This window comes from Carcharodon carcharias, assembly GCF_017639515.1.
Source record: "Carcharodon carcharias isolate sCarCar2 chromosome 35 unlocalized genomic scaffold, sCarCar2.pri SUPER_35_unloc_1, whole genome shotgun sequence".
Classification (NCBI taxonomy): Eukaryota; Metazoa; Chordata; class Chondrichthyes; order Lamniformes; family Lamnidae; genus Carcharodon; species Carcharodon carcharias.
The window spans coordinates 1,867,612-1,883,771 of record NW_024470701.1 but is presented as its reverse complement, the minus strand read 5'-3'; the positions used below and the strand labels follow the sequence as shown (position 1 = coordinate 1,883,771).

Sequence of the window (16,160 nt, the reverse complement as noted above, 5' to 3'; positions counted from 1 at the left end):
ATATTTGTTTCAATAAAGTTGCCTCTCATTCTTCCAGACTCCAGTGAGTACAGGTCTAACCTACTCAATCACCCGACAGAAGAAAATCCCTCCGTTCCCGGGCTCAATCTAGTGAAACTTCGTTGGGCTGCCTCCAATGTCAGTATATATTTCCAATGATAAGGGGCAAAAAATTGTTAACAGTATTGCAGGTGTGGCCTAACTAATGCTGTGCAAAATATTAGCAAGACTTCCCAATTTTTATACTCCATTCGCTTTGATTAAAGGTCCATATTCTTGTTTCCTTCCCTGTTACCCACTGAAATTATTTTGCGGGGTTCACGCAGCCGGACTCCCAAATCCCTCTGTGCTGCAGCTTTCTGCAGTCTTTCTCCATTTAAATAATATTCAGCTCCTCAATTCCTCGTACCAAAGTGCATAACCTCACATTTTCACACATTGTATTATATCTGCCAGTTATTTGCCCACTCACTTAACCTATCTCTACCCATCTGTTGACACATTGTGTCATCTTCACCACTTGCCTTCCCACCTACTTTTGTGTCACTCATTAAAGAGAGATCATTAAAGAGTGTGGAGAAAGGTGATAGACCTTGAAGGAGCTCGAGGGGGGAAAGAGCGTGAGAACAGCTGATTGGTGGTATTTGTAGTCGTTAAAGTAAATGTAAGGCCTTTAGTTTGTGTTGATGTCTGTGGATTTTTTTGTCTCTTAAAAAAACCCTCTTAAGTACAAGATCTGTACTGGTGTGTAAAAAAAAAACAATCAACTGCTTCAAGCGGGGGATTCTTCAAGTGTAAACAGCAGGGATGCTGATCTAATCAGTTAATGAATTAATTAAAATACGATAGCGATGGCAGGACGCCTGATGTGTTGCTGCTGCAGCATGTGGGCCTGCTGGACAGAAAGGCGATCCAGAGCGAGTACATCAGTAGCAACTGTTTGCAGTTCGAGGACATTTTGATCCAATTTAAGAAGCTGGTGTCCGAACTTCAGACATTGCCCCACATCAGAGAGAGGACACTTTGCTCCAGGAGGTGGTCACACCCCTCAGATCAGGTAATTCACAATTGGCCTGGGATCAGGGACAGGAGGGACTGACCACAGGTGACATAGTTATGGGGACCAAGGGGGTCGTGTTCAAGCAGCCTCTGCCCCTGCAACTGTTCAACAGTTGCTAGCTTCTTGCAAGCTGTGTGGACGAGAGCGGGGACTGCAGGGTGGAAAAGCGAACTTGCCACAGCACCGTGATACAGGGAGCCATTCAATTTTGGGGAGGGATTAGGAATGCAGTGGTGGTAGGGGACGGCAAAATGGGCAGATGTGCACTGTTCTCTGCAGCCCTGAGCATGAGTTACGAAGGCCCTGTTGCCTGCCTGATGCCAAGGCATCTCCTCAGGGCTGGAGAGGAATTGGAGTGGAGGGGAGAAATCTACTTGTCGTCGTCCACGTTGGTGTCGGCGACACTGACAGAACTAGAAACAAAATCCTGCTGAAAGTATTCAAACAGTCAGGAACCAAATTAAAACGTAGAACCTCTCAGAAAAATGTCTTGGGATTACTACCTGAGCCACGGGCAAACTGCCATAGGATAAATAAAGTCACTGAGTTAAATATGCGCTCAGAATTGAGTGTGGGAAAATGTTTTTGCAGTTCAACGGGCACCGGCACCAGTTCTGGGATATAAGGGAACTATATGGATGAGGGGGCAGCTGATTGAAACTTACAGAATACTGAAAGGCCTGGATAGAGTGGACGTGGGGAAGATGTTTCCATTAGTAGGAGAGACTAGGACTCGAGGTCACAGCTTCAGAGTAAAGGGAAGACCTTTTAGAACAGAATGAGGAGAAAATTCTTTAGCCAGAGAGTTTTGAATCTATGGAATTCATTGCCACAGAAGACTGTGGAGGCCAGGTCATTCAGTGTATTTAAGAGCGAGATAGAGAGGTTCTTGATTGTAAAGGGGATCAAAGGTTACAAGGAGAAAGTGGGAGAATGGGGTTGAGAAACTTATCAGCCATCATTGAATGGCAGAGCAGACTCAATCCTTCCATGTCTCCAAATGTAAATGACCAATGTGGTCATGATCATGACTGGCAGTGTGGGGATACAATGTTGACCCACAGTAGTACCTGCCTGCAGAAACAGGTGGCAAACAGAGCCCTCAGACACTTGGAGGCAGAGCTTGTGGACAACACAATCACTGGGAACAGATGCACGGGGGCAAAGAAAGAACACAGTCAACAAATTATCTGAGGCAGAGGAACAGGGCGAGTGTGGAAGAGAAGAAATCAAAAACTCCATTTCCAAGGAAATGGCGATGAGGTTGAGGATACATACGAGATTGGAACTAGACAATTGAATGAAATTTATAGAAGTGCCATTTCCTGAACAGAAGTAATTTACACCATTACTCAGAACTGGATGAGATGGGAAATACGCTCACAAACATTAACCCAAAGCTTAATGCCAGAGCACAAAGAAATGTCAAACCGTTCAGGCTAAAAGCAGGAAATAACTTCTGAAAGTTTGAAAGGGAATGGTTCCCTGAAGAAAGGTGCAATGAAAGCCAGGAAACTTACGCTGAAGGTCTAAGGTGGAACTGATATTTCATAACTGGGGTCGAGCAAATTCAAAGGGACCAAAAGGAAGTGACGTTAATTGAATTTTATATGCCAGTGAAACAGATGGACCGGCTATCCGAGGGTTGAGCAGCTGTGAAAAGCAGTATCTGATCGCAGCAAATCAAGAAATGAATGAGGCGTCACTGAGGATTGAAAATAATACATTCATTGAAAAAGCAACCTCCAAGCAGATGAAAGAAAGATCTGGTCCAATTGGACCCAGAGTGTTTAGATAAGATATGTGAATGCACTGAATATTTTGAGTATCAGATGATGATTGATCCAGAGAATATCACTGATTCCTACCCCATGTAAATTACCAATAGAGCTGAAAGGAAGCTTGAAAGTGAGCTCCAAGAGATAGAAGAAAATAATTACCCAAGTCACCGAGCCTAGAGATTGGTAAATTTCAATGCCGTCAGAGAGAAGGCAAATTTGCGAGTAAGTATTTGCCTGGATCCCAAAGACCTAATTCAAACAATAAAGAGCACTGACTATGTTATTCCAACAGTGCAAGGGACCATGCCAGAACTGGCTGGGGCCAAAGCTTTCAGCAGCTTGATACCAGATAAGGTGACTAGAACGTGAAGCTTGATGAGGAATCTTTACTCCTGAGATCATTCAACACACCCTTTGGGCTGTTCAAATTCCATCATCAATCATTTGCCCTTAAAGTGAGCACGGATGTGTTGGAGCAGAAATCAGATTTAAACAGGGGATGCAACGGAGCAGTCAGCATAACTGATACCCAGCTCTATGTGTGAATCATAGAACGGTTTCAGTACAGAAGGAGGGCATTCAGCACATCCAGCCAGTGAAAGTACACTGCAGGAGCAATGTCACTACTGCCACTTGTCCACCCTTTCCCCGAAACCCAGCAAATATTTTCCCTTCAGCTTCCTGTCCCATTTCCTCTCAGAAACCAGGATTAAACTTTGCTCCACCTCTTTCTCGGACAAACATTCAAGACCCCATTTCCTCACGGTGTTAAATGGGGTTTTTCCTCATCTCACCTTTGCTTCTTTGGCAAACAAATTAACCTAATGTCTTCTGATTCTCGGCCCTTCTGCCAAAGTGAAGAATAATTATCTACTCTGTCTTGATCAATCATGATTCAGGTCACATCTACCTAGTCTCGCAAGCTTCTCTTCTCCATGATCAATGCCAGCTCCTCTAATGTATTCTTTAACGTAGGTCCATCATTGCTGAATCCATTCTCGTCTAATCTTCTCCAATCAGTTTGGCCTCCTGACCAAGGGTAATGCTTGCACTGCAGGCAGTTCAGAGATGCTGATTCCAGTGATGAAGGCGTTGTCTCAGGAACAAATTTTCAGCCCTTTGAATTGATGCATATTGGAGTTCAGAGTCGCCTTGTAACAGGTAAAATTCCGAGAGGCTTTGAACGGGTGGCTGCTGAGAGGATGTTTCCCTTTGTGACGGAATCAGAACTAGTGGCACAATTTAAGAATATGAGTCAGGCATTTAAGACGGAGATGATGAGGAATTCCTTGTTTCCCAGATTCATTAATTCCCTTTCCCAGTGAGCAGTGGAAGCTGATTATATTCAATGCTGAGTTCGGCAGAGCTTTCATCGACAAGGGAACCGAGGGCAATGGGGGGACGGATGTGGAAATGGAGCAATGGTTTGTAGATAAGGGCACAATCTGATCAGCGATGACCTTATTAAATGGCGGAATTGGATCGAGGGCCCGAGTATCCTTCTCCTGCTCCTATTTCTAAAGCCATTAATCGATTTTGATATCTGAAACAGGAAACGACTTAAACTATCTCACACAACAGTTAATGTGATAAGGGATGATATAGTGTGGGTAATCGAGATTAAATCTGTTGTGCGGCATGAATGGTAATTTTTCTTGATGTATTTAGAAGCTGAAGTTCATATTTGAGACATTTCCTCCTGCCTCTGCCAACTGAACTGGGCTTTGGGAAGAGGGACTGCGATTGCTGCCATTTCACCTCTCAACCACTAGATGCCGCTGTAGGTTTCGCCTGGCCCTCCTGTGAATCTCAGGTCCTCCCAGTGTTAACTCTTGCCCACCCGCTGCATCGAACCGCTGCTCCTTGTGGAACCCCGGCCACAGGTCGGGAGCAATGGCTTCCTGGGTTCAGTGTCTCATTTCCGGCATTTTTATTAAATCGACAAAGAGAAAGGAAGAAGCGACTCTTCAGAATGGAGAAGGAACTGGAACTTTAACCCGTTGAGGGGCAAAATAATAATAATAGTGATAATAATGAAATGAAAAATGAGAAGCAGCTTCCTGTTAAGCATTCAATGGCGTTGCGAATGTGCGGTCGATTTACTCTCCCAGAGTGCAGTGCGGCCCCAGTCACTGATAGAGGGCTTTCCCATCCGCGGGGGATTTTGGGAAAAGAGCCCGCCATTGCACTGTCACCAGTAAGGACATAAAGAAATCTTAAAGGTGAGTAATGAATTAAGTAATTGGCACAATAAGGAGGCCTTTCGTGCATTGGAGCCTGTCTGGCATCCAATAAGATCATGGCTGAACTTCTACCTGAAAACACTCTCCCTCACACACATACACATACGGACTCACTCCCACACACTTGGGATATTAACATGCATGAAACACACACACAATAAACACATGGACATGAAACACACATACTCACACACACATTCACACATAGAAACACACGGTGTGATTGAACACATGTGTATCGGTGTGTGTGTGAGATAGTGCAGTGCGAATATATTACTTTGTATCAGAGAGCATGTGAGTGTGTGTGTAACGGAGTGCATGCGTGGGAGGGCGTGTGGGTCAGTTTGACTATGACTTTGTGTATTTGTGATTCAGGAAGTATGAGTTTGTGTGTGCGTATGAGTGGGTCAATAGCATTTGCGTAAGAGTGTGTCATTATGAGATTGCGAAAATGCGTTTGTAATTGTGTGAGAGAGTGCGTGATTGTGCGAATGTGTGTCTGTATGTGGTGCGGCAGCAGGGTTTGTGGCATTCAGAGTGCTTAAGAGAATGTGTGAATGTGCATGGGAGTGAGAGTGTTATAGAGGGAGTGTGTGTCTGAATGTGTGTTTGCGATTGCCTGTTGATGCACATGAGTGCTTCTCTGTAAGAGTTTGTGAGTGAGTGTGATAGGTGAGTGCATACACGTGTGAGAGCTGAGAGCGTTTTGTGAGGTGTGAGTAAGTATGTGAATCTGTGTGTCTCTGCTTGTGATATTTAGAGAGTGAGTGTCAATGTGTGTGAGACGTTGAGAGTATGATATTGTGACTGTGTGACAGAATCTGTCTGTGTGTGCATGTTGGTGTGTGTCTGTGTGCATGTGAGTCTGTGTGAGTGAAAGTGTGTGTGAGGGAGACAGAGAATGTGTGGCATTGTGACAGTGTGCTATTGAAGGAATACTTGATTCTGGGAGTGTGTGTGTGAGAGGGAATGAGTGTATCATTGAGATTATTCGTGTGTGCTTGTGCGAATGAGTGTGAGGGATTGTGTGCATGAGAGAAAAAAATGTGGTATACAGGGTGCTTGTGAATGTCGGTCTGTGTGTGTGCGCATGTTGTGTATGTCTCTGAGTGAGAAAGGGAGAGATGTGGACAGTGTGGGATTGAGTGAGCATGTGATTTTGTGAAAATGTGTGAGTGAGAATGTGTGTGTATGGAAAAGTGTGAGTGTACGTCAGTCTATGATACTGTGTGTGAGTTTGTGTGAGGGAGAAAATGCGTGACTTTTTTGACAGTGTCAGATTGATTGAGCTTGGGATTTGAGTGCATGAGTGAAAATGTGTCTGTGAGTGAGTGTGTGAGAGAGTGAGTATGTGAGGGCGAATATGAGTGTATGATACTGTGACTGAGTGCAGGCGAGATGGTGCATATGTTTGAGAAAGTGTGTTTGACAATTTAATAGTGTGAGATCGAGTGAATATGTATGGCTTCCTGTTTCTCTGTGTGTGTGTGGGTTTGTGTATGTGTGTGTGTGGGTTTGAGAGAGAAGCCGGAATTTTCCACACAGGTCTTGAGTGTTCTCATTGCTTTTCCTATTTTTTGTTTGTGAGCACACTCCCTATATTCAGGGGGACAGCCCAGGCTGAGTCTACGCCACCCAAAAGATTGTGCACACAGGGAGTAATCAGTCTTTGCCCAAGTGCTTTTGAGCCTTGTGTGAGAAGCCTTCCCTGGATGCTTGTCATTTGCCCTGCACACATGCCCCGATTGCAAAGCTTTGCTTTCGCCCAACGACATGCTCCGGGTCCCCTTCAGCTGTTTATCGCAGGAGAGTTAACCTCAGCGATGTGACTGCTGCTGGAGAGTTCTTCCAAGCGAAGTACCTTCTGCTGGAGAGACGACCCGAGTGAAGTGAATGATGCTGGAGAGCCTACACGTGCGAAGTGACTGCTGCTGGAGAGACCACGCGAGCGATGTAACTAGTGCTGGAGAGACCACCCTAGCGAAGTGACTGCTGCTGGAGAGACCACGCGAGCGATGTAACTACTGCTGGAGAGACCACCCGAGTGATGTAACTACTGCTGGAGGCTCCATTGGAGAGATCGCCAAGATAATCGGTACCATTTGGTGCTCAGGAAACCACCATCCCCAATGTTCTCAGTGTCCATGAGCTGTTCCAGGCCTCCTTCCTGTTAAGTCCTGAAAAGTTGGTTCGTGCATGTTCTGGACCGGCGCGATTTCAGGCTTTAAAGACACATAGGGCAGGTGGTCGGGAGTCTGGGAGGGCTGGAATTGGACGTAATTGTTTGAAAATGGCAAGTTACACTACAAATATGGAATTTTAATTCTAATATGCGAAAAATTTTCTCATCTACATCGTTGCAAACTTACTAGTCAGAATCAGTTCATGTATTTGTGCAGGTGTAGCAATAATTAATTTTATACTGCCGTGAAACGCCATAGATAAATATTAAATTCAGACAAAATGAAGGATTCCATTCAGATCCCCTTGCTGCTGTCCACATAATTATTCCCTGTGGCTTAACTATGTTCCATGTTGAATGTTGAACTTGCAAACTACATGTATAAATCCAGCAGCCTGCTGGACCCAGCTGCACGGCAGCATCAGTTGTGCCTCGGGTCAAGTGCCACATGGATTTTTTATCTCTTTGGCACAAGATCAATATCTACATTTTTGGATATGTAATTTTTGAAATCTAGGAATTCGAAGTGTTTACAAGCTTTGAACGGAATGTATCTTTGTAAGAATGACACACGTTCACAAACACTTACTTGAGAAATTCTGTTCAGTTCTACAGGACTGAGTTCCATGAATTTAGCTAAAGTTTGCTGCAAGGATAGTGATCTGCCCTCAGCATTATGTACATCCAAAGTGATACATTTGGTATTTTATTATTTGAGGACATCATCGGTGATGTTGCTTTCCAAACATCAAGAAAGAAAGCGTTTCAATGTTTTTGAATCATATGATGTGCAAACAGATTTGCTGCAGTTTGTATTACTGCTTCCTCTTAATAAGCTGCTGATTGTTCTAACAGCTTTTCTGTTTGTGTCGTCAAAAGTTTTCATTTTTACCAATAAACAAATTGTGAAGTTATTTTAATTTGTAATTATGATCTAATGCAAACAGGTAAGACGTATTTTAGTTCCATTGTGATGTGTTCTTTGTGCCTTTTCCAATGCAAATTTGTAAAGATAAAATTTTCAGTGCGCTTCCTGTAGGCATTATAAAGGAAAAGTTTTATAGAATGGGCCTTTTTAAGGTTGACATACCTCAGGGTCTCAGCATGTCTTAACTCAATCCTTTAACTGACATTCATAAGACACACCTTGGTCTACTGAAGACCAGACTATTTCCTTGTATTTCTATTCCAAACTTACTGACTTTATATTTAGGGTCATTTACCTCAGATCAGAGCTTGAAAATGTTAGGCACTTAAGCGGTTTAAGACAGATTGAAGACCGCAGGAAACTGACACAATGATTGTCCCTGATACAAAGAAAAAATGAGAATGGAAACTGTGTAATACTCTAGTTTTCCAAAAAATGATGCACTTTATTCATCAAACATGTTAAGGTGCAGTACATGACTCTTCCATACTGGCAAGATAATGTGGATGCTGGAAATCTGAAGCAAAAATATACATGCTTGGAAAACTCTGCAGGTCTGACAGCATCTGTGGAGAGAAAGACGGAGCAAATGTATCGACCGTATAATTTCTCTTGGGAGCTCTGAAGAAGAGTCATATGGAATTGAAACATTACCTCAGTCCTTGTCTCAACCGATGCTGTCAGACCTGCAACGTTTTTCCAGCATTTTTTGTTTCTGGGACATGTCTGTTCAAATTTAACATTAAGCATTTTAACGTTCCGTCTCTTTTGATACAGCATGCGATACTCTGATAATTTTAAACACACTTACAAACTGGTTAGGCTTATAATTCTCATTTCATAACAAGCACTGCCTTGTACTTTTTAACACAGAGATTGGATTGACGGCAGTGCAGAACAATAACAAGGTATTTACTAAATAAAAAAATATAGTCTGTACTGGAACAACAATCTCTCACTCTCGCTCTCAAACAAACACACGCACGCAAGCAGACACACACGCACACTTACACAGGTAGACGAACAGGCTGACAGACACAGGCACCTAAACATAAACACACTCACCTTCAGCAATCTCCCGCTGTAGGATGCTGTCATGTTCACATGGCACAGAAACACACTGCGTACATGCACACAAACACACAGATGGAAAAAATAGATACATACACACTCTCCCTCTCACACCCACACTTATAAACGGACACAAACGTACAGGCGGACAGAAACATAAAAAGATGCTTGAACTCCGATAGGCACGCACACACATACACAAACACATACACACATACACACACTCTCAAAAAAAACCAACATGCAGACAGCCACACACCCAGGTGGACAGACACTCAAATACGCACAGAGCCACAGACATACGCACAAACACACACACACACATACACATTCTGACATACATTCGTAAACACAGACGGACAGAAATCTAAAAAGACATGTTTACTCACATAGTCAAATAGGCACACGCACACACAACCTAACCTTCAGCAATTTCCCTCGGCTGGGGCCTGTCTTGACCGCGCACACAAACACACACACAAACAGATATACAATAAATAATTAACATAAATTATACACTCTAGCATAAATTGACATTTAGTTGCCAAGTTGGGCTTCATACCCTATGCAGAGGAATACAATTGTACGTGTTTCTTTTATTTGATATAATGACTGACCCACAGGGTATAATGTTCGATCTGACTTGTAAAAATTAACTTGACAGCCAACACACAGATGGGTAAATTTAGCGTTAATCGTGAATTGGTCATGATAACTAATATACAAGATATAAAGTAAAGCTAATTCTTGTATTTGTCTTGAAAACATGACATGGGGAGAAAAAAATGGTACCTGATAAGCAACGAAATCAGAAGTTTTCTGAACTATGAGGAGGATAGTATGTAATTTCAAAAGGACATGGACAAGTTAGTGGAATGGGTAGGCACTTGGTGGATAAAGTTGAATGCAAATAGATGCGAAATGATTCATTTTTGTAGTGAGAACATGAGGAGAAGCAACATAACATGAAGGAGACATCTCTGAAGGGAGTATGAGCAAAAGGACAATTCATTGAAGGTAGCAGTATATTTTGAGTAATCAGTAACTAAAGCAAGGCTGTATTTATCGTAAAATAGAGGATAAGTGCAAGGAAGTTAGTTCATTTGTATAAATCACTAGTATGGACTCCAGTTGAAGTATTACATAGAGTTCTGGGCAAGGAATGTGAAGTTACTCTGTAGAGGACAGATAAGCTTCACGAGAATGTTTCCAGGTTTGAGCTTGCAGAAGTTACAGGGATTGGTGTTGGGTCCCTTGCTGTTTGTGGAATATATAAACGATTCAGAATTGAATGTAGGAGGGTTGATCAGTAAGTTTGCAAATAACACAAATATTGGTGGGGTGGTAAATAGTGACTAGAATAGCTGTAGATTAGAGAATATAGACGCGCTGGTCAGATGGGCTGATCAGTGTCAAATGGAATATAACCCAGATAAGTGTGAGTTGTTTCACTTGTGCAGGACAAGCAAGGCACGGGAATGCACAATGAATTGTAGCTGGGAAGTACTGAGGATCAGAGGGACATGGGTGTGCATCTCCACCGGTCCCTTAATATAGCGAGGCATGTTGATAAGGTGGTTAAGAAGATAAAAGGGATACTTGCCGATATTAGATGAGGCATAGAATAAAAGAGCAGGGAGCTTACGCTTGAACTATATAAAACACTGGCTAGTCCACAGCTAGAGTATTGCGTGCAGTTCTGGATTCCTCATTTTGGAAAGGATGTGATTCCACTAGACAGAGTGCAGAGGGGATTTACCAGGATGTTGCCTGGTCTGGAGAGCTTTAGTTATGAAGAGAGATTAGATAGATTTTTTCTTCCCCCCTGGAGGAGAGGACGTTGAAGGGGGAAATGACTGTTGTGTATAGAATTATGAGGTGCATAGATGGGGTAGACAGGAAGGAGTTTATCCCCCTTGGTGGAGGGATCCATAACCAGTGGGCATAGCTTTAAGGTAAGGTGCAGGAAGGTTTAGAGGGGATGTGAGGAAGAATTTTTTCACCAAGGGGGTTGTGGGAATCTGGAACTCACTGCCTGAAACTGTGGTAGAGACAGAAACACTCATATCATTTAAGAAGTGTTTGGATGTGCACTTGCGATGCCATGGCACACAAGGTGATGGGACCAGTGCTGGAAAGTGGGATTAGAATAGTTAGGTACTTGTTTGACTGGCACAGATCCGATGGGCTGGAAAGGGTCTTTTTCTGTGGTGCAGACCCCTACTACTCTATGAGTGTAAGTTAGGATTGTTGTCCTTGAAGAAGGGAAAGCTGAGAGGATATTTGATATGGCTATTTAGAATCATGAGTGATCCTTATTAAACAAGGGGAAACGGTGCCTTTTCGTGAAAGCACTCAGGGTGAGGAAGCTCAGTATTAAAAACAAAAAACTGCGGATGCTGGAAATCCAAAACAAAAACAGAATTACCTGGAAAAACTCAGCAGGTCTGGCAGCATCGACCCTTCAACAGAACACAGTATTAAGGTCATCAAGAAAAGAAACACTGATAACATTAAATATTATGTTTTCTCACAGCGAGTGGTTTGAATCTGTAAAACAGTGACTGAGAGCTGGTGGAGGCAGGTTGAAATGAAGCATTCATTCGGGAATTAGACTGTTATCTGAAAATGAAGAAAGTGCAGGTTATGGGGAGAAGGCTGGAGAATAGAACTTGGTGAGTTGCTCATTGAGAGAGTTGGTGCAGACACGATGGGCCAAATGGCCGCCTTCAACTTGGTAACAGTTCTGTGATTCTGTTATTTAACTTGATCCTTCCTTTTCCCTGTGTCCCTCCTATTTTAGTCTATGAATTTCTGCCTTTCGGTTCCAGCTTTAATTAGAATCAGTGAGAAAAAGTTACACTGGCGTAATTCCCAGTGCCACCCGGCTTTAAGGATCATTGACCAACCTCCAGCCAGGGTCGCGCGTCATGACGTCACAACGGAGGGTAGGTGGTGACCCTTCCTGAATCGAAAGAATAGGACCAGAGTTCGATTGGCCAATGATCTGCAAGCAACTGAGCAATTGGCTTACTCTGCTGTCAATCACAGAGTGGGCAGGGGTAGGTTTTGCTGAGCTGAGCCAGGCGCTTGGCTATTGGTCGGATTTTAAAGCGGAATTTTCATTACTGAAGGAAATTCGAGGGCTGCTGTATCTCTCCGATTGGATAATTTGGCTGTCACTCTGAAACTGAAACGCTCCAATCGAACACGGCAGGCCTCCATCACACTTTGTCCATTTGTTCCAGGAGCTGTCAGTCAAACACTGAAAGCTTTGATTGGACAAAACTCCACGCTGGAAGCTGGGAATTGGCTTGGGATGCCTGATTGTTTCCATTGCTGACCGCATCTTTCGAAGCTTACTGATTGGTTGATGCGCTGTCCGTGATCGTGTTCAGCTCCCTGATGGGCTGATACTTCTGTAATCACAGGTGAAGCTCGCTGATTGGCTGAACTATCTGTGAGTCACTCGTCGTAGCAACTTGATTGGATGAAGCTGTTGCCAGCAAGCGGGTGGAATGAACTGTTTGGCTGAACTACCTATCAGTTAGCAGGTATCACTCCCGGATTGGTTGAGACAACATTCAGCACCCACGATGAACACCCTGACTGGCCCACATGACTGGGCCAAAAGGCTGCAGCTCCCTGATTGAATGAAGCATCTGTCAGTCAGCCAGCAGGTCACCTTGATTGGCTCAGGTAGCTGTCAGTCAGCGAGCGGTTCTCCCTGAACGGCTGAGGGGTCTGTGGTGAATAAAAACAAAAATACATGGAGAAACTCAGCAGGTCTGACAGCATCTGCAGAGAGGAACACAGTAAACGTTTCGAGTCCGTATGACTCTTCAACAGAACGAAGGAAAAATAAAAAATATGTGAAATATAAGCTGGTTTAAGGGGGCGCTGGGGAGGAGTGGGGGGTCAGGTAGAGCTGGATAGAGGGTCAGTGATAGGTGGAGTTATCCAAAAGATGTCATAGACAAAAGGGCAAAGAGGTGTTGAAGGTGGTGATATTAGCTAATAAATGTGACAATAGGCGACATTAAGCGTAGAAAACAGGACGAGCAAGTTACAGATAGCTCTATTGGGGGATGGGTGGGGGGAATGGATCAAAGTAGGCTAAAAGACAGAGATAAAACAATGGATGGAAATACATTTAAAAATATTGGAAATAGGTGGGTAAACAAAATCTCTTTAAATTATTAGAAAAAAGAGGATCAGAAAGGGGTGGGGATGGAGGACAGAGTTCACGATCTAAAGTTGTTGAACTCAATATTCAGTCCGGAAAGCAGTAAAGTGCCTAGTTGTAGGGAACGTTCGCTCTGGGACACATTGGTCCACTCCTCCATCACCCCCTACATCTCAACCCCTGCCACGGCACCGTTCCATACAACCGCAAAATGTGCAACACCTGCCCCTTTATTTCCCCTCTCCTCACTGTCCAAGGGCCCAAACACTCCTTTCAAGTGAAGCAGCATTTCACTTGCACTTCCCTCAAATTAGTCTAACCCATTCGCTGCTCCTAATGCGGTTTCCTCTACATTGGAGAGACCAAACGCAGACTGGGTGACCGCTTTGCAGAACACCTTCGGTCTGTCCGCAAGCATTACTCAGACCTTCCTGTCGATTCCCATTTCAACACCTGCTCTCATGCCCACATGTCCGTCCTTGGATTGCTGCATTGTTCCAGTGAAGCTCAACGCAAACTGGAGGAACAGCACCTCATCTTAAGACTAGTCACTTTACAGTCTTCCAGATTGAACACGGATGTTCAAAAATTTTAGATCATGAACTCTCTCCTCCATCCCCTCCCGCTTTCTGATCCCCCTTTTTTTCCAATAATTTATATAGTTTTTTTCCCAACTATTTCTATTATTTTTAAATGTATTTCCATCCATTGTTTTATCTCTACCTTTTAGCCTATTTCGTTCCATTCCCCCCATCCCACCGCCACTAGGGTTATCTGTACCTTGCTCGTCCTGCTTTCTACCCTTAATGTCACCTATTATTACATTTCTTAGCTTATATCACCACTGTGAACATCTCTTTGTCCTTTTGTCTATGACATCGTTTGGTTATCTCCACCTATCACTGGCCCTCTATCCAGCTCTACCTGTTCCACCCCCTCTTAAACCAGCTTCTATTTCACCTATTTTCTATTTTTCCTTAGTTGTGTTGAAGAGTCATACAGACTGGAAACGTTAACTGTGCTCCTCTCCGCAGATGCTGTCAGACCTGCTGAGTTTTGCCAGGTATTTTTGTTTTTGTTTTGGATTTCCAGCATCTGCAGTTTTTTTGATTTTATTTTTGTTTTTCTGTTTATCTTAGTGTCTGTGGATGAAAACCTGAAGCTGCCCCATTGGCTGTTGCGCCTGTCAGTTATGGGGCTGTTTTCCCTGACTGGCACAAGCAGCTGTCAGTTAGCAGCAGAGGTACCTGATAGGCTGAGGCGAATGTCAGTCAGCATGCGGAGTTCCCTCATTGCAGGAAGTGCCTGACCGTCAGCGGAAGGAGCGCTTTGATTGGCTGTGGCGGCTGTCAGTCACATGTTTTTCTTCATTAATTGAACAACTGATGTAACCGGATATTTCACCGCGTTCTTGATCTGCTCTCGGAACTTGGACTGAGTCACCCCATAAATAAATGTGTTTGTGCAGCAATTTAAAGTCCGCAACAGAAACCCGACTTGTTGTAAGACATATTCAGGATAGGTGAGGTAAATTAACCCTCTCACTTCACCATAGACAAATTTTATAACAGACACCAGCCACAGGAGGATGAAGGTGCCGGATATGGTGAAGAGTAAAATCATAGACTTCCTCCTGCTCTCCATCTCTGGGTCACTGCGATTCTCTCCCTTACTCTGAGCCCTCAGTCCCTTCCGGACTTGACTGGTCACTAAAATGTGTCTGACTGTCAGAGCGTTAATCAGCAGAATTAAACCGAATGGGAGCAATGGGGTTAAAACTTGATCAAACCTGTAAAATGCAACCCATCCGGGTTCAGTAAATACGCTTGGCTTTGTACTACAGAACCACGGTACATTGTCAATTATCCCTGCAGGTTCAAATGTAAAGTATTGGGGGATGTTTTTTAAACAGAGCAGGATGCCGGTTGTCGCTAGAACCACAGCTGCAGTTTTCCCGGTGCAATATTCTGTTTTCAGCTTCTGGCAACAAATGGCCACAAATCGATCAAAGGAGAAAGTGATGGTGAACCAGACAGAACAGTCCATGGCTGCAGCCTGCAGGACAGCACGAATACTACACACAGGAGTGAGATACAGGAAAGTCACTGTGAAATAATAATAATTCATCTGGGTCAGTATGGGGTCTGTGATAATGACCATTAGATCCGCCATTGCCATGGCCACCAGGTAGCGAGTGGTGCAGGTGGAGAGGCCGCACTTTCCCCGGGACAGGATCACAATGCCCAGTAAATTAACTGTCAGAGAGACAATGGAGAAGAGCCTGTTAATTAATGATTAAACATTCTCTGTGTCTGACCCTCACAGTGAGGTCACGATTTCAACACCAAAACAGAGTTTGGTCACAGGAGGACAGGCAGGCGACTGGCTGGTGAGTATTTCAGCTTTTAGTTTTGTTTTTAGATTGAAATCGGCAGCTGAGTAACAATCGCTTGTTGATTATTTTAAAATTAGTAACAAGCATAGGGGGAAATTAAACCAATAATAAAGGTGAAACAACAGAAAAAAACGAGACTGGAGGGGGTGTATAAAGGACAGGAGTTTACCTGTGAGGCAGCCGAGCAGTTGTTTAAGAGCAGGGTCGAAGAGGCTGTATAAAGAGCGGAGTTTGCCTGTGAGGGAGCGGAGAGGGTGTATAAAGGGCCGACCGGAGCTTTCCTGGGAGCGAGCCAGTTCTCACCCAGGCACTGG

At 43.8% G+C, this 16,160-nt stretch overlaps 2 long non-coding RNA genes across 2 annotated transcripts in view; both read left to right on the top strand.

Annotated features, from left to right (window-relative positions):
- Nucleotides 1–14,928, top strand: part of LOC121274184 — a 42,627-nt gene extending 27,699 nt beyond the window's left edge. The window contains exon 3 of the long non-coding RNA XR_005942231.1: nucleotides 14,591–14,928. This is a non-coding gene — a long non-coding RNA (uncharacterized LOC121274184). The remainder of the gene's footprint in view (nucleotides 1–14,590) is intronic.
- Nucleotides 4,722–8,176, top strand: LOC121274185. Its single transcript, XR_005942232.1, has 2 exons — nucleotides 4,722–5,063; nucleotides 6,691–8,176. It is a non-coding gene; the product is annotated as an uncharacterized LOC121274185 (long non-coding RNA).
- Nucleotides 14,929–16,160: the final 1,232 nt, after the last annotated feature.